The sequence below is a fragment of the Rhodnius prolixus genome, unplaced genomic scaffold, assembly GCF_049639745.1.
Source record: "Rhodnius prolixus isolate KJV_2025 unplaced genomic scaffold, Rpr scaffold_2, whole genome shotgun sequence".
Classification (NCBI taxonomy): Eukaryota; Metazoa; Arthropoda; class Insecta; order Hemiptera; family Reduviidae; genus Rhodnius; species Rhodnius prolixus.
The window spans coordinates 9,352,500-9,375,197 of record NW_027411592.1 but is presented as its reverse complement, the minus strand read 5'-3'; the positions used below and the strand labels follow the sequence as shown (position 1 = coordinate 9,375,197).

At 36.1% G+C, this 22,698-nt stretch overlaps 1 protein-coding gene and 1 long non-coding RNA gene across 7 annotated transcripts in view; both read right to left on the bottom strand.

Moving 5' to 3' along the window:
- Positions 1–22,698, bottom strand: part of Imp (IGF-II mRNA-binding protein) — a 129,883-nt gene that overhangs the window by 29,456 nt on the left and 77,729 nt on the right. The window lies entirely within an intron of this gene.
- LOC141450370 (uncharacterized) lies at positions 272–22,681 on the bottom strand. Its single transcript, XR_012456077.1, has 2 exons — positions 12,473–22,681; positions 272–12,431 (listed from the first exon to the last, which is right to left on the bottom strand). It is a non-coding gene; the product is annotated as an uncharacterized lncRNA (long non-coding RNA).

Below are 22,698 nucleotides of genomic sequence, written 5' to 3'. Positions count from 1 at the left end.
AAAAGGGAGCTCTAAGACATTCTTGGAGGATGACCCCCCCCATTAAATATACATACATATGTTAAAATGGGGTGCACTTAACACCTAATATACATACAGGGATGGGTATAGAAGTATATAGCCAGTAGCAACAAGAAGAGCACAAAGTTAGGATGTGGTCATTGAAGAGGAACGTGTGCTAATGTTATCTGATGCTGTAAATACACAGACAACGTGTACAGGTTGGTGAATGACTCTTCAAATCATCTGCACAAAACTTTACAAAGCGCAATATATGTAAACCAGTTAAACTACCCCACTGACACGTTCCTGAAGATGAACTGGATTTAAATTAAAAACACTACGAAGCATTCATGTTGCAAACAAGGAATGATCATGAAGCAGGAAGAAGGAATGTTTAAGCCGTTCACTTCCTCTTCCGTCCGATAAGAATTCCCCCGTAAGTATAGTGTCTAACAGTTCAAGCTGTGCCGTTCTCAAAACCAACAAGTTTGGAAAGGAAGAACTTTCTCTGTCCAGAGACGACAGAGCATGACCGAAATATGTTCCGTTTAGGCTCTACTGTCCCACCGTCGAATCATGCTTTGATCTTCCTCGTTTCTACTTAGCTATTCGGCACCATATTGCTCTTTTCCAATGCTCTTTCTATTTCCGACTTCTTTATACTACTGCCCTATTTCTACTTCGACATCATGTCCTTTCTAGGATGAATCTAGGTTTTCCCCAGGAAGTTCATCATGCTTCCCCGGATGTTGCTATACAAGAGCCGCATGCTGAGGAGCTAAGTTAATGAGGCTACGCTACATCATCTCTGGTATTCTCTCCAGTTTGCTTAATATGACTTATTTAAAGTAATAGACTACTAGGTGAGCTTGTAAACGCTGGTATTTCTTAGAACCCTATAGCAAGCCCTTTACAATATCCCTAACACATGCCTCTTCTTCTCGTTGCCTTCACTTTCTTACAAATAACTGATGCTTGAAATAGAATTCTTGGATAACTACTCCTTAGAAGCATGCTAAACAATAGAAGTATGCAGACTTTTCTTTGGTTCTGCATGTGAGACCATCATTAAATTGTTGATACGAAGCCGGGACTTGAGAGAGTCGAAATCGGATATCCAATTTCCTGTAAATCAGAAGCAACATGACTACAAATAGTGAATTATTCCTATAAACAAATGTTAAAAATCCTTTTTTTCCTAAACAGAGAATCCCAAAATATGTAAATCCGGTACGTCACCACACTTCCTCGAACGAACAATAAAGAAAGAATGCAAAAAGCCATAATCTCTTATATTCAACTTCCTGCCAGAATTAAAATTGGGCAAAAACCTTATTTTTCAATGCGAGGAAACTTAGGGCGAATTTTCTATTGTAAAAGAGAGCTTATTACGAGACCTGCAAAGCTAATATGCATTGTGGTACTGGGTTCGATTCCCGGTCTTAGGCCTTGGATTTTATTTAATGGTAAAAGAAAGAGATTTACAGTTAAGTATGTTTGCTAGTCGCCTCCGATTTAAGTCGCAACTTAATTTGGTAGTTGGACGTTAAGCCCCGCCTGAAAAAATAGGCGATTACTTTACTTTACTTTAGAGAGCTTATTAAACTCATCGTTGAGTGCAACTAGCTCTTTAAATATAAACCGTGAATTCGCATACCCTTAAATATAAATGCAATCGCTGGCAGTTCATTTAGTTATATCGACTGTCTAGTGCGGTAACAGTCGCTTACATGTACTGACTAGCATGGAGAAGGTGCGGAAGGACGTGATACCGCGGTCTAAAATACGTATAAATTTAATTATTCAAAATAAAATTTAATTGCCAAAAAAGAACCTTGAAAATTATTCTTCTACTTCCATTTCGATGCCAAATCATTAATTTAATATCTTTTACGGCTGCCAAAATGAAGTGACATTTGAAATATATCCTAACCCTTAAAGTTGTGACTATTTCTGGTTACTTACTTTGGTTAATAAATTGAACTTAATTTACTGAATTGAATCATTAGTTTTATTTTTATGGAGTCCAGTTAGTTAACTGGACGATGAGAAATAGAATAAGGCATAGCACAGGATTCGAAACACACAGGATGCTCGCGTAATTAGAATTTCGAAAAAAAGGACTTGTTTTGAGTGGCTATCGCTTGGTTGCGTTATGGAGATTTTTGGGACATATTGAAAAATGACTGTGTGGAGGGGGCGGCAGCAAAACCCAGGACTTAGTAGACACGGGTTTTCCTTCAAACTAGACCTTTTAGCGCCATGGGAAAAAAAATAAGCTTCTAGCTGCAACACCTTGGGGATTAAAAAAAATCCTCAGTATCTTTTCGAGGAAACTACCATTTCCCATTAAAACTAATTTACATTAATCTTGGAATTCTATGAATACTTTACTTAGAATGGCTTAAATATTGTACAGTTGGTAGAACTGCTAATCGTACCTAGAAAATACATTAATTAGGGATATAATTAGGGTCACAGCTATTCCTGAGAGAATCTTTTCAAAGTGGAGAATATCACTCCTTAAAAGAGAATTCAAAATTCCTACATAAAAAATGTTTTCATTTCGGCCTTCCGCCTTAAGGTTGAAACCATCTTTCGAGTGAAAAGTAAAGTAATCGCCTATTTTTTCAGGCGGGGCTTAACGTCCAACTACCAATTAGGTGTCGTGAACGGAGGCGACTAGCAAACATACTTTACTGTAAATTTCTTTTATTAACCATTAAATAAAATCCAAGACCTAGGAGACCGGGAATCGAACCCAGTACTACAATACATATTAGCTTCGCAGGTCTATCTTTCGAGTGTATTCCAAGCCTAACAACTCGTAACCCGACGCCCCCTTCTCACCAATAACAAATATATTCTGCACCAACTAGAAGAACCAAGAATGTCTTTAGTTGGTAAAGATAGAAAAAACGGAAATCTTTTGATTGGTAAATAGAACTGCTCACGATGAAGGTTTTTTTTTGGCAACCGGAAAACTGGAAGACTTTGAAATAAGAATTGTTAGAACTTCCGCTCTATTTACCAGATTCCCGCCTATTCCCAAAACTAAAAAATATTTCATGGATAATATTTTGTAACAAATGATGAGGGAATTGCAGCCGAAGACGGTGTACTTTGCACACCTTCCAGAGTCGGATTTCTTACGAATAGAATCTATTCTTTAAGGGCAAAAAAAAGTAGTTGGGCTACATTAATTGGTCACAGGATAAATGGAAGAATGTCTGTTACCTTTCGAAGAACTCCGAAGAGGTAATCAAGACGTTTTTGGAAATAGTTTCGGACTTTCTAGAATATTCTTCATCCTCTCACATATAAGGACGACCCACGTACACTGCTACACCAATATTTGGCTTTGGTCTTGAAGACAAACTGTCAGAAACCGGTTTTGGTGTGCTGGTGGTAGTAAGAGGTTTTTTTTGGTTCTAGAGAGAGAGAGAGAGAGAGAGAGAGAGAGAGAGAGAGAGAGAGGGAACACCCTAAAGGACAACAATAGAGAGCTCATTAGACTTGGCCAAGGAGACTTCTAGGGGTGCCACATATACATGTGTGTCTGTAGTATTATTATACACTAGAATTTTACTAATACCAGTAACAGCGAGCTATATGATATTTCGGGGGTTCTACACTGAGCGGTTGTGTTGGTAGTTTCAACAAGGTGAAGACAGAACGAGTAACTGGTGTGTATGCTGTAAAACACTATTTCATTGCGACATCGAACAACCACCAAAACGAGAAGCTAGATTCTGCACAGGCGACAGTCACTTATTACTTGTTCATTCTATAATTCTAAAGCTTTACTTACTTTGACTTTTATTTTGCCGATCGCCCAACGACTCTGCTTCGTAACCTAATTAAGAACTAGATAAGTTCTAAGAGAGTTTCAAACTTCTGGCGCCTAGTCAACGTTTAAAAAAATTAAGTTAGAATTTTCACAATTGTTTGCTGTTATTAATCATATTTTACCGACATACGAGTACAAGCTGATTCCTAAGATGTGGACAATAATTCTATCTTGGTTGTACAAGTTCAATCCAAACTAATTTAATACCCCTCTGATAGATAGATAAATTAGAAGATTTCATCCTGGACAGCGGACCCACAATTTCAACATCATATTTCGTTTGAGAAATCTCCAGAGCTGAGAAGCAACTTTATAAATATTGCAACCAGTAGTATCACTTCACTAAGTGATGCGAACAATGCGATTGAGTGAAGTTAATGCGAACATACAGATCTACAGCCTTTATTACAGCAATATCGACAGACCAAACAGTGTGAGAAGTTCTGTGAATAACCTATCGTGACACAGCCTCTATATGCCACAAATAGGGTACCTAATGGATTTCCACTTACAGGTATTTCCTGTTGTGTAACTCAATTCAGGAAATTAGTAAAAATCTTAGTACTTCCTGAGTAAAACAGTACTCGCAAGAGTAAGAGAAAGTTACAAAAAAAAAAAGAAAGATGAAGCAAAACCTCCTTAATATCATCTACGTACTTCTCTTTGCCAAACCCACTGAACTTTTGATGCGGAGAACACTAATGCTATTCGAAACTTAGAGCAACAGTAGAAGGTATTTATTTCATGAGACTTTTCCGAACATACCTTTTTCATCTTAGCTTTAAAATGTTTGTTTTCCCAAGAAAATTCGTTTAAGGGTTCTAAGGAGGGGTGAGTTGCCCATGTTTAGGATAAGATCCTATCCACTTATATAATAAATGAGTTGCTAAAATTGCGAATTTGAAATTAAAAAAATTAAGGAAAACTGCGAATTGCTTCTTTTTTATTCAGTATTTTTTTTTGGGGGGGGGCGGATTTTCACGAATAATAATTTCAAACAACTGGATTCGAAACCGTATATCACAGCTGCATGTGATATCCAGTGAACCTCTGATTAAACCCTACTCTTTACTGCTATCAGTAAGCACGCAAAACATCGAGAAACATATCAAACAATAGGGAGAATTGCCAGCTACAAGTATTTCCGGTAAAAGCTGAAAATCCCGAAAATCGGCTAGATCGTAGGTACTTACTTCCTGTGAGAAAGTACTTACTACAGTAAGTGAAACATTCTTAATATTCTCCTCTTGTTAGTAAATTCTCTCTTCAGTCAGTCTCTATTCTTGTTCCCCCCTCTAACTCACCCCTCCACAGAAACACATCCGCCACATGTTCATCTATTCAAACTATCCACACATCACAAGAAGAGCTGCTGCAACAACTTCCGCCCCCAATCTTGTTTACCTCTTTCTACCTCATTGAATTTAATTACAATTGTCCATCTCAAGATAGTTCATTAGCTATATTATCTAAAAAGTTATTTACCATACAACATCCTCTCTCGCTAGCTCTCTCTCTATCCTCTTGGACCAAAATACGTAATTATCATAAATACAATACTATTCCTGATTATAAAGAATCTCTGGTGAATTATCGAATGTTTTGTTCGTTGTTTGCATGTTAAATGAACTTTGGAAACATATGTTATGCAGAATAGAGTGCAGTTGAATTGCAATCTCACACATCCGATAGTATAACTAGAAACACAGATACTCGCTGCTAACAGCTCTAAATTCAGAAACTGCAATAGAGAAAAGTTTCTTTGTTAAGTTCTTAAGGGTTTGTTAGGGTTAACCTTCTTTTGTTTCAAAACAAAAATTTCAATATTAACCCCCCCCCTCAAATACAAATTAGCCTTCCATATCAACACTGGAATCCACATACTGTTTTAATGATTTTACTTTATAACAGCTTTAGGAGTTCATCTCCCCTTCCGACAACTGTTCAGGTATAATGGAGCAAGTCAGTTCAGGAATGGTAAACAAACAACAGAGACTCAGCATGTTGCTAATGTACACTAACCATTAAGATGGATATTAATTAGATGAAATCTGAACGCTGTGACAAGTATGAAATCATTGCATCCAATCAGAAGTAATAATTTCTCTAAATTCCAAACTTTACAGTAGCCCCTAGCATTGCCGATTGTCCGGAAACTGCTTCTGCAATTCCCTAGCCTTCTTTTACGCCAAAAAAAAATGCTATCAATGTTCTTAATAATACAGTTCCAAACGACTCCCACAAGAACGGATAGTGCTGACAATCCGTGGGTGGCGCTTCTACAGCACAATAGCAAGTTGTCTTCTTTGAAGAATACTGACCATTGAAGGATACTTAGAGAAGCTCTGGCCACTGATAGAAATAAATATATAAATCAAAAATCCTAACTGGATGTGTACAACATGAGAGGAAGACAAGTGTGCAAAGAGGCCCATCGACCCCCACCCTAGACATTTCTGGCGCCTCTCTGTATGACTGATAACAATGTCTGATTAGATAGCCAACGCAATCTCTGCCATCCGCCCTTTCACTGTATCTCTCTTCTGTACCACGTGCAACTTCCACAATATTCCAGCACACTCTAACCATCAGGAGCATTTATTTAAGTCTAAATTCAACAAACATTTCTATTTGTATTTCTAAATAATGTAAATCTACTCTTGGGAAGGATGTGGACCCCATCTTGCTTTTATTCCCTCAATAATATCACTAAAGGGTGCATCGAATGATCAAGATTCTGCACTTTCACGCAGACGAAATCTCGAAATACTTATTTCCACCAGCACTGATCAAATAACAATCAGAGAATAATTTTTCCTAAAGTCAAATCTCTAAATTTCCACAAATTATTTGGACAAAGTGCTCTGGGCCGCTTGTGTTAAAAGCTGGAAAAATGAACACAGACACAATCACTTCCTCTAGCTACAGGAAGTTACTGCTGCGATCGGGTTCACAATGTCCTGTCTTGGTGCTTTCACCACAAGTTCATGTTTTGTAAGCACCTGGGAGTCTAGATAAAGTGTTTCGTTGAAAAATGGACAGCAACGGAAAATTAATGATTTTTATTGATTAAACAGTTTTGATCATGATGATTGATTGATAAGATTGATTTTCCTAAAAATTTGAATATTTACCAGCATTCATTTAGTAGATCTACAAAATTAGCATATATCTTTCAATATTTTCATAGATATCTTTTAATAGAGAAGGTGGTTTAGAGTTACCTGAAAACTTCACATTTCTGAATAATGTACGGTGGGCACTGTCGCTTATATCCGGATATACAATAAATATATTGTTAGTTCTGAATTTGGGGGATATCGCACCACCGGAAATCCCATTTTACTGAAGGTATTTTTCATTTTTTATGTTTCCTTTAAATTATCAAGTTTGTTTCAAGTCTTACATAGATTGTTCGCACATAGAACGAAGATTAAATTTGTCAATTCAATCATTTTTCCAAGAATTTCTGTTTCTACATGAAAGAGAATTGGTGAGATATATTTCCCTGTCAGGTGACATTAATTATAATAAAAATATATTTCAAAAAAATAAGAAGTTAGTAAAAAAAAATATGTAGGAGTTACGACAATTATAGTAAAGAGAATGAATGTTTACTAAAGAATTTTTGGTTAAATATAATAATTAACAGTATTTAAATAAAATAATATGGAACAGAAAGATAGACAGACGAATTAAGAATAGCCTAGTGACGATGAGAGCTGATATAGTGGGGCGTTTGCTCACTTCACAGGTATGACTCAACATTTGGCATTCATTCAGAAAGATTGAACACAAATAACTTATATTACAGACTCTTAACAATCGTCTACATCCCATTATGGATCACTATAACATCGTTACCAATAGCAGCACCCAAGGAGTGTTTATGATCTCAACAAGTGAGGAGGACGGAATCCACTAACGTTCTAGGCTAATTTCAGAAATCATTTGTGTAAATTACCAATTTAGATATTGATTCTAAAAAAAATTTTATTAACCCAAGAATGGAGAGCGCCTAAATAGTAAGATTGATTTCTAGAACTTAAGAAATATTCCTTGAAGAGGAATCGAAGATGTTTCTGAGACCTTGACTGCTGCGATAAAGTGCTCAATTATTAACTCAAACTCATTAACTCGTGAGTTCCTAGAAACGTTCAAGCATTCCAAGCAATTAGGGAATAATAGAACACATAAAGGGGAGCGCTCAATTTCAATGCTTAAGTTAAAATCGTGACGTTTTTACTTTTATTTTTGTACCGATAAGAGGGAAAACAATTAGAATATCTGGGAAATTTGGTTTTCATATCCAATACTCGACGTTACTTATTTTATTAGATGAAGAAGAGGATGAATCATTAGAATACATTAAATCATGTCAAAGTATATTATAGATAGATTTTTAAAAACTACAGTAGAGTTAAAACTTCGAATGCAAAGTTGGTAAAGTATACGACTATAAAATTGCATGCTTTCTCCAAAAAAAAAAAATCACGATACTGCACAAAGGATGTTACAAAGAGAATGATTGGATTTCCTTTTGAACTTCAAAATACGCACAGGTGAGTTGCACATGAAACTGCAAAGAATCTGCGAAAGACTATTACATTTTTTTTTAAAAAAAGCTTAGATTGACTAAAAAAAAAAATCACCCAATCTGGTTTAAAAGGATATTTCCATAAACTAAGCCACCCTTCATTCCAAGATGGCTTAGCTGCATTATTCGGGATGATAGGCCAGCTAACTAGCAGGTTGCAGGATGTCGATATGTAAGAAGATTTGTGAAAATGATCCAGGAACCGACTAACAGCTCTTTGCTATGGGAATGAGGATGACTCGGCCACCCGGTACGAACTTACTAGCCAGGTGTAAGGAGCTACAAGGACACCTGTCGCACCGCTCTCCTTCAACACAGCTGTCCCTATTAAATTATTAATTTATGTTAACTTCAATATCTTGTTCAAATTTCCTTGTATTACAGGACCCCTATCTGTTCAACCTATTCCCTGTATAATTCCATAATTTTTTATCAGTTTAATCCCGGAAATATAAATTGATATGCTAATTCTGAGGTAGGAACGAGGCCGAAAGGTGGTTAAGATAGCCACAATGTTGCCCTCACTAAGTTTTCGGACGCAGAGATCTTTTTTTTAAGGAAAACAGGTCTTCATCACTTCGCACAGTCAAATCACAGGTCTGAGCTTTCTGCAACTTGTGAAGAAGAAATTGGACTTCATCTTTAAGTCGAGAGTAAACCGTTTTCTTGCACATGAGGCTCCTCCTTCATTCGTCCTCCTAACTCTCTCACGACAAACACTTACATAAAGATTTCATGAATGAAACTGCATATCTTGAAGATAATTTAAAGGTCACTGTTGTAAAATAATTGCAAACCTTCTTTTAAGCTTCATTGCCTACAGGCCACCTTTAAGAAATATGAAATTGGTGGGAAACAATCCTCCGTAGGGTACTTACAAACCTGGAAATTCATGAACAACGTGCCAGTGATGTCAACGATCTCCCAAGAAATTCCTAGAGATACATGAAACTTCCACAACCAAGATGTACCAGAATGTACCATAAAACTTGAATCTTTAAATTCCTAATAATACCTAATCTCAAAGAACATGATAATTTTCTTAAGTTTCAAATAAAAATTTGAATATACAAAAGTGAGAAAGAAACGGAAATAAATTACAGGAGCTTAAATTTCAATGACGTGTTCCAAGTTGAAATGAATAGTGACGTAATACAATGAGATCATTTCCTCCTCTGGCACTTCCTTCACCAGTCTATTAAACACGAGAATGTTAAAATGTTCCATAATTATGGGAACACGACCTTTTTGTAGTTACAACCACTTCTATGTTGGGTTACACATAGGATAAGAATTCTTTGCGTACAATTAACCTTGTTTCTGATATTACCTATTGGAAAAACTAACTCTACGAACGTTAAGATTTTCAAAGGAAAGATCTTCTTTGTCTAAAGATTATTTTGGAAACGCATCATTAATCCCATTCAAAGAGTCCAGTACTTTTTATTTAAACCATGATACGCTTGCTGAGTAGCTAGTTAAGTTTCGATTGTCCCAGAACTTTAATGTTCCTAACGACAACGAGTCTTACAAGAATAATAATTCAATTTCTACACGTTGGGCCAGATGCAACTGAAGAAATCAGACGGCTTGGAGTTTCTCTGGTAATCGTAGAAAGAGTATGTCAACGCCATTTTGATCGAGAAGAAAATTAGCAGAAATTAGATTTTCGTAAATGGAGTTCCGATGATTTGCTTAGTCGTCGTTTCCTACCAAAAAGGAACGGATTGAATCGTCCTTTCAATCAGAGATGAGCTTCATTTTGGTCAAAATTATTATTATACAATATTGTCAAAACACTCAGTTAATCTGAATAGGTCGCTTCTTGAAGCGCTTCCAGGATTGCAATAATCCTATATTTTGATAGGCCGAAGAAGATTATTAGAAGAATTTAGCATCTTTTAAATTTACAAAGCTAATTTAGATCAATCTGATTTTTTTTTTTGTCCATGTGAACAGTCACTGTTCTACGTCTAGCAGAACTTCCTTTTTGGGGATTAAACTGGAGGGAAGTCTATTTAAAAAGCTCTCTCCAAAACCTGTTAAAAAGGAGATTGATCTGAAAGGACTTGAGCATCTTTAGAAGTCTCAGGTCGCTACTAAGAGATCTTCCTTGGAACCCCTTACAAAGAGTTCCTTCTGAATTCTGGTTTCAAACCGATTTCCAGATTGCAGTGTATTACTTCCTCAACTCCAAAAAAAAGTAACTTGTTTGGCAGAATACGGTTCTTCTGAAGAGTTTTGCTTGGTACATTACTACACTCCACCAGACTATGACCTATCCACCTGTATTGATTTAGGCCCACGCGATTTAAATTTAACATTTTTTTACACAAAATAATTATCAAAGAAGTCAGTGTTTCCTCATACTTTAATATAGATAATTTTTATTTAATTAAAATTTACAGCCAGTGTAGATAAGAACACAAAATGTAAATCTTTGCGATGTAAGTAGAAGCAGAAGGAAAGAAACTACTCGCTGGCAACATTCTCGACAAGTCGCCCATTTTGCTGAAGGAGAGCTCGGTATTACTGGCTCTACAGTCAGCTTGGAGGATTGTCAGGGATGATAGGAGAGGCGAGAGACTGTACGAATGTGGATTACAACAATTAGAGAGTGAAGAATGGTACTTATGGCATTCTTCCTTGGCTAGCTGCTTTGCAAAAAGCATGTTGAGACCTGTGTAGTGTCAGGTTCGCCACTTCTAGACGGATATTTTTAGATTTTAATGTCTGTATAGTATAGTATGTGTTTGAGTCCCAGAGTTTTAGTCCGTAAGGTCCACATAGGCTTGATTACAGAGTTTTATATTAGTCTTTTCACATTAGACTAAATAGTAGGTAAAGAAGTTAGGGCATGTTTTGTCATGGCTTATTTTTAAAAGACACTGGTAAAAAATTTAAGAGCATTCCACGTTAGTCTTTTGATTAGGAAAAGTCCTAGCTAGCAGACAGGACATTTCCAGGCATGTGAGAGGAAGAGGTTCGCCGGAGAGTGAATATAGCGTGCCTACCATTGGTGAGGATTCTCTTCAATTCTATGAGGTGTAACTTGAATAAAGCTGATGAAGGGTTTGTACTAGTCGCAAGTATGGCTGCGTCATCTGCATATGGACAGAGGTGCGAAGAGACGCCCCCCAAGAGAGCCACAAATTCAAAGTTTTATACAACTTTAGTCGTACTTCGTGACGGATGAGAATAATATTTGTCAAGAAAATATATTAAAAATGTAAGGCTTCAGACAATAAACCAGCATTAGAGAAATCAACAGAAGTGTGATAAAGAGCAAGGAGAAAGGAGCGATATATGTAACAAGATGTTTTGACGGCCATATCTACTAATAATGTTCTTGTAACCCTTTCTCCAACACCCGCGCCAGGTCTACTTCGACTTTAATCCTCCAACTCGGCGACCAGAACAAACAGGAGTTATTTATAAGATTCCTTATTGAGAGTAAATCGCTCATTTACAGCGCATCACCTTACCAACAAAATTCTCTCTTTCCAGTAAAGCTCTCATTTCTTCTCTCCAAGTTAGAGAGAATTATAGTCATCTTTATCCAATTGGAGACTTGGTGTTATGCCACTACAGATACTGTGTACTGAAGTCCTCGTTCAGCACCGAGATCATTTTCAAAGACATCAAAGTTTCGTCTGAAATCAGCCATGCGATAATAAAAACATTGCTGGATGAATTTTTCAATTTTTCATGATTTTCTTAAAGTACGCCTTTAAGATTCCTCTTATACGGATTCTCGGGTAGTTATGCGAAGATAGGTCAGAATAATCATTTTCATGGAAAGCCAGGCGACATCTTCGTAGACGAAGTCTGTCCTGAACTAGTATAAGACTGCTCTTGGAGTTCTTGGCGAAAATTAATGTCCTCCCAGGGGGGGAAAATATACCATTTCTCATCTGACTGCGCAGACGTTCAGGATATTCGGCGAAAGATCGCTTTGCTCGGAAGGATTCCCTACGGAGCCTAACTGAACCCTTTTTTGTGGCATTGAACGGGAACATCACATATATTATCAGTAAGTCAAAAAACATTGTGCGTGAAAATCTCTGGCAGATTAAAAGTTGAATTCGTTATTAATTCAACAAGGCCAGGGCAACCACTGCGGACCCCTTCTGACGCACGATTACAGACAACGGAAGTCTAGTGCAGGATTAGTCAGGAAGACGAGGAAATTTTAAAACATGCTTTCATACTCTGTCCAGGAACCACTCACCCATCCTTCGAAGTCTAATTAAAGGGACAGAACTGGAAGAGAGTGCTCCAGTTATCGGGTGGCCCAACAGAATCTTAGCGTCGCAATGGAGGATTCCGGACAACCCCAATACACATTCTTATTTTTACTTTAAGAATACAAGCACTAACTACTACCCTACTAGAAATTAGCCAATCGGAGACGCAGCCAATGAGCAAAAATGCTCAAAAACCCAGAAAGAAAACCTTTTCACTTGCAGCGAAGGTTGTCTTGGCATTTTCCTTCTAACAAACGCAGATCAAGCATAATTTTTTGCTTCTTTTACAGCGGTGACATCTTCCACTAGGAACAAGAGAAGGAAATCTTCAAAATTTACCTAATCTAGTCGAAATCTGAACAAAAGAACTATTCTTTTCTTTTTCTTTTTGTCGGTTGAATGGGTACCCACTACGACCTTGTACATCTATTGTGCCCCTCCCTCCTCTAGAGCTGAGGCTTCTTCACCCCTCTCTGTTGCCACTACTTTTTAGATATTTTACGAGTTGGGAACAGCGTTGACATGGGGCAGCATTATGAATTGGCAACGCAGCAGTTCTCTCTACGCACAACTTCACTCCGGCTTTCTTGAGATATTTTCCACTGTTCGTATTACAGTATATCATTACAGTATTCGAACATGCAAAATCAGGATTATGTTCTGTTCCTCTCGGATACTGCTGCAGGCCGCCCAATAATACTCACCGCACTGTGATTAAATAGCACGAGAATGCGTAAAAAAATGGACGACATATTGCTTGCAATTAATGGACATCATCATGGGAGTCAGCTTTTAAAGCTCTTCTTTCTTGTTAATGTCTTGAGTAGCGCCGATCAGGACTATCTGTGAAGAACTTTCAACTTTTTCAACAGAATTCATTTGAAAATGAAAATGGGGTGGTTGCGTTCAGCCGCTCAATTTTTCATCAATTCTGCTTAAATCTTCTTCTTCATTCTGGAAATATTTTAACGTTGGGAATGTCAAAGATGGAAGAACAGCTGTACATGACTTTGTCCTGCAATCTAAATTTTACACACTATCATCGAAAAACGTGTAATAAAGTCAAACACGAATTTAACCATTTTCACCACATTATCAACGCATTAAACGACAGAAGAAATGACCTACAGTTTCTTTATAAATGGAATTAAAATAATACTCAAGTTGAGAAGAGGAAAGAAAACACGCACGGCTGTCCAAGATATTGCTGCAATACTTGATCCCATTTATTTGTGTTATGTTTACAGTCTTAGCTAGAGCAGGATGCGGCGAGGTAAAGCGCAGAGGAAGCCGTGCACAGTGTGTTTGTTATGGTGGCAGTGGAATGCCAGCTGGAGAGGGCAATGAACACACCACCACAACTTACCGAGAGTTGCGTCTTAAACAGCAAAAACCAGGGTCAATGTATCGATTTTTTTTTATTTATTTATTTTTTCTAAATAAACCTTAGACCAGACAAAAGTTGATTGTGAGAGAAATACTAATAAAGAAATGATAATAGCATTACTTTTATCTAGTTTTATTTTATTTTAAAAAATATCAGCCTTTGCTTCAGATGTTTTCGAGTCTTGGAAGATCTCCCGAACTAACTCAAAAATCCTCTTCCCAAAAACCAAAGCGGTACTAAGTACATATCTCAAAAACTAAGATCTGCAAAAGTAACACGTCTGGTAAACCGTTCTTCTGCAGACTTAAAAATTAATATTACCTAGCTGACAGAACCGTACATTATTCTTGAAGTAGCTACCCACTTCCGGACCAAGATTCACCATTTATTTTTGTCATTGTAGTAGCTATGTCACGAAAAGCTACAGGGTCTGCAGCTGGTTATTCATGGGTCCCTACGCCTTTTATCTAAAGTTTGGCTTACGTACCTGCGGCACTCGTTGGCCATCTGGTACTGGGTAAAGGCAAACGGCGCGTATGTACTCACAATCAGTAGGTTACTGGCCACATAGATATTACTATCATTACGAGAAAGGCTATGCCTATATAGAGTACAGGTCCTTGAACGTTTTATATAGTGCCAGCAGGCACAGAAAATATCTAACACAGGGTGTCCTTACAATGATTGGTTCCAGTTTCTGAGCATAGTGAAGCTGGAGAAGAGGTATTATTCTGTATGAGTGCTATGCAACCACCGATACTCAGAGATTAGAGAGTATAATACAGAAAAACGACTATGAAGAGAAGTTCTAAAAGAAATCATTGGAAAGAAACGGTTCTTGGACTGCAAGGTACAAGGCATTCCTCCTTGTTCTAACCTAGTGTTTGATTATATGTATACTTAATCACATGAATGGCTGTGGTGGTATATACGCGAATATTTGGTCGGAGGTTGTTCGTGCAAATGCCAAGCTTAAAGAGGTGCTTCATTCTAAAAGATTGAAGAAGAAAGTTCACTTGAGACAGCAATGGAGGAATAGTTGGGCTGATGAAGCAGACGACTCAAAGGATAAGAAGAAATGGTAGTCTCTGTCTCCTGTCTTAAAACGGAAACGCTAACATCAGGAAAACACTGGTGCAAAGGGAAAATGAAGTACTTTTATTCATCATTTTAAAAGATGGTAAAATAAACTGCATGCGGCGTCCACTGAGGAGGAATATTCGAATGGAAAACTAATATACGCATAGCACAATGAAGATGTACCATTAAGGGAACTCGTGTGTGCCACAGAGTATCCCAACACACAGATGTAACAAGCAGGGAAGGAAGTTGAATGTATTTTGGCAAACATCACCACTGCCTTTATAATAATGTAGACCCAACCCCACAACATCAGTATACCCAACTGTTATTGCGAACTGTACTGTACTGTTATTCAAATTACATTACATAATGGGAAATCAACAATTGCGCATGCAATATTTATAATATCTAGTTTATCAAATGGAGTAAAGAAATTATTATTTTAACTGATAACATTGAATACATCTGTTTTCTTATGTTTAGATCAATTTTGCTGCTGAGGTTTTGAAACGCAAAAGAAAATATCTGAAAAGGTAAGATTTCAATGAAAGGATTTTTCACTTTTTAAAATAATTTTTCTCTAAACTGGCCACGACAATTTCGTTGTACGTCATACTATAAATCTATGGGAAATTCAAAAAATTTTAAGAAAATAGATGAGAAAGAATATAGCAAGAAAGAATTCATGCGAGAGTTCATCTCAGAAGGTTTTTGGTGAATGAAAACTGGACTGGACTCTAGATTGGGAGAGTTTCCCATAGAAATAGACGAACCCGAGGAAAACAACTGACATTTATTGAGGAATAAGTGAGTCTAGGGTAAATGTACCAATTGCTACGATCAGTGGTAACAGCCTAAAATGTGATATTATTATTAATTTGATGCTCAACTGCAGAGGTGCTGCGCCATAATATGGCTCACTACCGTTTTCCTCCCGAAATTACTTCTTCAGCATCTTTAACCAAATATACTTCCTTGATTCCTTGCCTGATACCTTTTATCCTGAAGATGCCATTAAAAGCTGTGCCGGAAAAACCAACTAGACCGTCTTAAGGACTTCAGCATCGTAAGGAAGGAAGATCAAACCAATTTGTTGAAACAAGAAAGAAAAAGGTGCAACCCTGTGTAACTTTACAATTTGTCAAAATGGACAGAGATTCTAAACAGCAAGATAGGATTTAGAGCTTAAATTGTATTAATTTATAATCTGGGTATTGGATTTTAGTGTTTGCCTATGATCAGAATACACCTTTTCAAAGACTCTCGAGAGAACCAGAAGAATTTAGTTAATTAAAACAACTGATAAAAGAATATTTCACAAATAAAATATTCATTTATATATTTAAATTTTCAATCATATAAACAGTAACATAAAGGAGAAAGAGTATGTGGGTGTGTTTGTATCCCAGTTTTCCCGGTCACATCAATCAATCTATCTATCAATCAATCAAGTAATCAATAAATTTTAAATGATGAAAAGCAAGCATAATTTCTATTGGAAAGCTTTTAACAGCTGATGTAATATCTCTTATTTGAAAATTAAGGAGCAGGGAGATCTATTTTTAGGAAACTAAATTATCTAAAACAATTTCTAGAAATATATTGAAGATTACGTTCAAACGGAAATGCCCTTAATTAGAAAAAAATTTGATAAGCATCCGAATGGTTTAGTAAGCTGATACCATCGTGTTTTGGTGCTCATGCTGTACCAAATCTCTGCGCACTTCCTGCAAAATATATATTCCAATTCCTTTCTGAAAAATATCTAATTTGGCTTTAGAAAATCCGGTTTAAACAGCCATATTCTCACACTACAATACGAGTTTTGAGTTTTCCGAACAAAGAAGCTGCAGGAAAATGTGAACTGTTGGAAAAACATTGATCTTTAACCCAATTTTTTTTTTCTTTCTTTTACTGTAAAAGAAATCTCTTCCTTTTCTGCAGAAATGAGGGCTTATCCTCAATTATTTCATACAGAGAAGTGGAGAAGGGAGTAGTCTATAGAAGAAAATTAAGTTAATTGGCCAGAAATAAAAAGAAAATGTATTAATTTAATTAAACAGTCTTTCCTTTATCTATTGTAACAACGCAGATATAAAATAAATTTCGAGAAAAACTGTGATAAATATGGAAAACTCCAAAAACGGAGTTTTCAAAAAATTGTTTATTTTCTTTTCTGCTTCTAGTTATTTTTCTTTTTGAAGAACTCAAGGGAAAACCTTAAATGATCGCCATTCTTAGAAAATGTTTACACTAAACTTGATTAGCTTTCTCGTGATTTAGCTCGGCAAGAGTTTTCAAGAAAAATCAATGAGGGAATTTTCATGAAAATAATTTTTAAAAAAATAATAACTGAAGATGCAGAAAAAGCAGTAAAGACGTTCTCTTCCGGTTTATACATTTGGGGGGGGCAAAAACTTTAAAAAAAATTATTTACAGTTGCATTACTCTAACAATTACAGTAGTAAGATAATTACAGTACTTTCTTTTTTTTATCCAGAAAACAATATATACATAATTCCGTTTAGATTTTCTTAAATTTCTGGTCTCTTCAAGAAAAGATCATACAGGACAAAGTACTTAGTACTGTAGATGAGTTGTGGTGTCGCAGGAAGTAGATCCCCCCCCTTAAAACTATTTGCATACATAAATATGTTGTACAAGTAATCACATAGAACTGTAAATGTAATAACATCCACACAATCACCAGGATTGTAAGGACTCCTCAAACTGTAAGGACAGTGTTCTACCGCTAAACTTCTTTTCTTTATAAACAGCACTTTAAAAATAAAACAATGGTTATTTTTATCGAATCAAACTTTCGATTATATTTATTCAAGAATGCATCACACACTACAACAGAATTGTAGTTAGTTCTAGGTTAGTAGAGCTACCTCTGGACATCAACACGTGTCTCTAAGAGTACACATTGTGACATCATCAGTGACATAAATTTTTTATTTTTTTTTTATTTGTAACGAATGGTCAGGAAAGAACTGCTTGAACTAACGGAAATGAAGAGATGGATGGGTCATCCAATTCAAATCAAATATATCAACATCCAGCTCCGCGTTAAAAAGTATATTCATTTTACATGGAGGAAAGCAAGGAACGCCAAGGTAAGGATGAAGTCTTCACCTTGTATCAGAAGCAGAAAGCTGATTTAAAGAGATTAATGAGTTATCTCTGTTATTTTATTGATTCTCCTTGTAATTATAATTAGTAAACATTTGTGTGTACGTTAGTGGTATAACTAGAGAAATATCAAATGAAATGTGTTCGGTAATTCTAAAAATATGTGAGAAACACCAGGCTTAGATAGTAATGAGGTTTGGCCGATACCTATCAGCGTTACTTTTCAGGCTTCTGTTCTATTCCAATATACAGTTTGTAAAAAGGAAGAAAAAAAACCCAACAATCTTACTCTTAAACTATGGAATTCAGCTACAATTCAGCAATTTCCTGCGCTGAACTCAATTTATTTTCAACAAATAATTATACAGCGCTTTTCTTAAAGGAGATTAGATGAGTGGCCAGAGGAGAAAAATAAGAAAAGTCATGACCATAAGAGTGGTGGAAAGTAGAGGAAACCACGTGGTATCCCCAGGTTTTGCTTCACTGAATGCTTCACTGTGTACAGCGTGGAGAGAGACAGAGCCTGCTGCTGCTGCGTAAGGGGCAACAACTCTGGGACCGAGTTGCGCACTACATTCTTCTACAGCGAGAGAGGATTTAATTCAAGAAGAATATCCCACTCGTGGGAGACAGAGACAGAGAATGCGAGTTGTGCAGATTCATTCTTTACTACCAACAATCTTTTTCACGAACTAACTACAAAGTTACAAGATACAAAAATTTTTTTAGATCGTTTCCCAGTCCCTGGAGACTGATTCTAGTGAATATCTTTGACCCTCCTTCCGTTCACGATTACATCAATTGCAATTCCTAAGCAATGGGTTCAAATATTCCGCATATTTATTATTTTTTTTTTTTGTTAATGTTTAAATAATCAATTCAATGACTCGACAACTTGTTACGTTCACATTATTTTTAGCAGTAAATCTTTTTCAATCTTTACAGAAGTGTAGGGTGGATTTTATTTGTAGCAAACTAGGAACTAGTGGATACTGCAAGCGTCGTTGCGTTCTTCGTACCTAAACTCTGACGCAACGCAACGAGTCCGTTCGGCCATTTGTCGGGTTTATAGACATCAAAAAGAGATGGATAAATTTACACTGTACTAGTACTAGTATGGTTTAGTTCGAGTACGCTGCTGAGATTTTGAAACGCAAAAGAAAATATCTGAAAAGGAGGTTCAGACTTCAATGAAAGGATTTTACACTTTTTAAAAATAATTTTTCTCTAAATCTATAATCGGCTATCCCAGCAGCAGAGACAATAAAATAAAACAATATTCTAGAAATGGTTACGTCGATTTTTCTTTACACTTTTCTTATTACAATTTTAAACTAGTGACTCTACAATTCCTATTAGAAACTGATTTTTCCGGAAAATTCTACTAACAGTACTTCTAGAAAAACGGAGCGTGTAGATTCCCCTCACAAATACCATTTTTCCGCATGAATATCTGAGATTGAATGAGCAGTTAAAAAATAGATTTTGAGGTGAATTCCGAAACCGCAAGTAGATCTTTACTCAAATGGTTCCACGGTTTTTCCGCTAAGTTCCCTTTGTTCATCACATTCAATTGGATTTTTCTAGGGCAGTTTTCCCAGAAAGAGGTGGAGGTAGGGTTTTCCTGTAAGTAGTATGATGTACAGTTACAATATATTGTACCAAAAGTAGCAAAAAATTAGCAAACGTTCTAAATGTAAATTCATTTCCAAACTACTTGCCAGACAACAAACAATGGATTTACTTTTCTTTCGAATTCAAATTGAGTTTAAGGAATTAAAAGAATGAAACATCCGCTAACTTGAGACAGATTTAGTTCATTTCATGACAAATAGCCCAAATATGTGTAGGTATATATAAGAATTAAATTTTACAGTAATTACTTTACAAAAACAAGTCACCATTTGCACAACCTGGTTTTATGATGATCAAACTAATAATAAAAAAACATTCTTACGTCGGAGGGAGAGGGGTGAGAGAGAGGTAGAGAATTTTTATAAATTTTGACACTTGGCCAAACACGTGGCATGGTCTCCTCTCTAATAGTATAAAACATGTCCAACCAGAGACGCGGGTAGCCCCCCCAGAGATAACAGTCCACATTTTCTAACTTTTCGTTTTTGTTTTAAATCTACACAAATAAATTTAACTCAAAAATTAAATTTGTTGGGTTTGAAATTTTCACCGCAAATACAAGTTATGATGAGGCCTCCTAAATTTGAAGAAATTGAGAAAGATTTTTGTGTGGTGATCAGCATAAATATGCCCAAGAACTTCAAAAATCTAGGGTTCCGTTTAGAGATATCTAGTGCAGGGGTCGCCAGCCTATTTTAAGTAGAGAGCCATTTCTCCTTAAATAATTTTAATAAATCTTACCAAGAGCCGCAAGGATGATAGTGTAAACAACTCTGTAGATCATTTGTATTCGCAAATTATTATTTTATGATATTCAATAACATTTAAATGTTTTATAAGTAGGTATATTATTTTTACAAGTTGCTTAGTAAATAAATAAATAATAACTAAACGAATAAAAGGGCGGTAGTCTTACAATATATATAATCATGTACTTTATTTTAATATTGTATAATTTTGAAAAAATATCTTTAATAAATGTAATTTTCATTTGTTTCAATAAAATTGGAATACACAATATGTTTTGGGCAGGCTGAAGAGCCATACAATTTGGATAAAAGAGCCGCCCCGGTTGCCGACCCCTGATCTAGGGGGATCTGGTAAATGAACGATTTGACCGGAAATACCACTGAATGCTTTCCTCAATTCTTCACTTCTTTGTGCGGGAAGAACGCTTCTAATTGGTATAAGACAGTTTTGGTCTTATTCGCGGGGGATAAAAATAAATATGAATAATTTTTATGCCATAAAAATGAAAAATTTTACCTCCCTAATTCATGAAAATCAACTAGCAATATCTGTGCGTTTTAATTCGATAAAAGATAACAGATAAGTATTTATAAAACTCATTAAAAATACATTCTATTGTTTTTTAAAAATGACAACTTTACAAATACTAGTGTACACTTTGATGATCTCTTCCTGATGATGATGATGTTGAATAAGAAATTGGTAATTTTCCGCGAAAAGTTAATTTTCTTATTTTATTTGTAGAGTTAATATTTTGCGGGAAGCAGAAAGCTGAAAACAGAGAGGAGGAGGAGAAGAAGAATGAGGGCCGCCGCTACAGTCAAGCAACCAACCAACCCTCCTCAACATTATAAGGTGAACGTACGATGATGGGGGGGCTCTGCCCCCTGTTAGTACGAGGAGAGGCGAGAAGAGTGCGCGCGTGTGTAGGAGAGAGAGAGAAGCCAAAAAAATACTAGTGGGGGCAAACCCAAGGTCAGGTTAAGGACCCCCGGAGTCCCTTACATTTCTTCTTCTTCATTTTATTTTTTCTTACTTTTCTCGCTGTCTCTGTCCAGGCTCATCTCCATCTTCTACACCACCCTACTTCCTCACCACTCTTTCTCTTACACCTAGCTAACCGGAAGTACAGCGATCATTCTTTTGAGATGCCCCCCAAAGAATCCTTCACTCCTTCCACCCAAAAAAACCTAAATGAATTTTTTTTTATGATTTTGTAAGTGTGTCTGTGCACCATCACAAAAAAAAACTTGCGAAATATGTCGCATTTCATACACCTGACCGCGTCTTATCGATGATGATTATCCTTTTCTACAGGAAATATAGTTTTACCTGAATTTAAATTTTCGCTTCCTTAAATTATTTTTTTTTGGAAATAACTTTCAAGACATTGCTCGCTTGTACAACACTTAAAAATCAAAGTTACTTTTGGAAGGGAGAAAGATATAGCAGTTACCGTCTAAATCATCACTTCAGTATAAAATGCACGTATTTTAATCGCTTCTAAATTTAGGAGAAAACAAAATTCAAGTCTCCCCGTAAGCACCACCAATTCTTCCTAAAAGTTGATTTTAGGTTGCCGCAATTTGCTTAAAACAATAACAAGAGCTGAACTGCACCAAAAAAAAAAAATTCATTTTTCTTTCGTGTTAATTAAATTTAAATGAGTTATTTTAGCTACTAACTTAACTTCCACATCCGGGAAATCCACACTGTTTTCCCTTTCAAAAAAAAAATACTGATTTAAATATGTTGTTATAATTCGGTTTGCTGGAAATTATGGGAACAAATTTTTCCATCATAACTGTGAGGCTCATAGCAAAAAGAAAAGTGTTAGGCGCCAGATTTCCCATTTCATTTTTACCATACAGAGAAAACTTTAGCTACTTCTACACTATTTACATTAAATACATTTTTTTTTTTTTTTTTTTAAACAAAAACCCCTCGATTACTTTACTTCCAAAAGAAAAGCAACTAATAATCTAAAGATTGAAAAAAATTAATTTCTAAT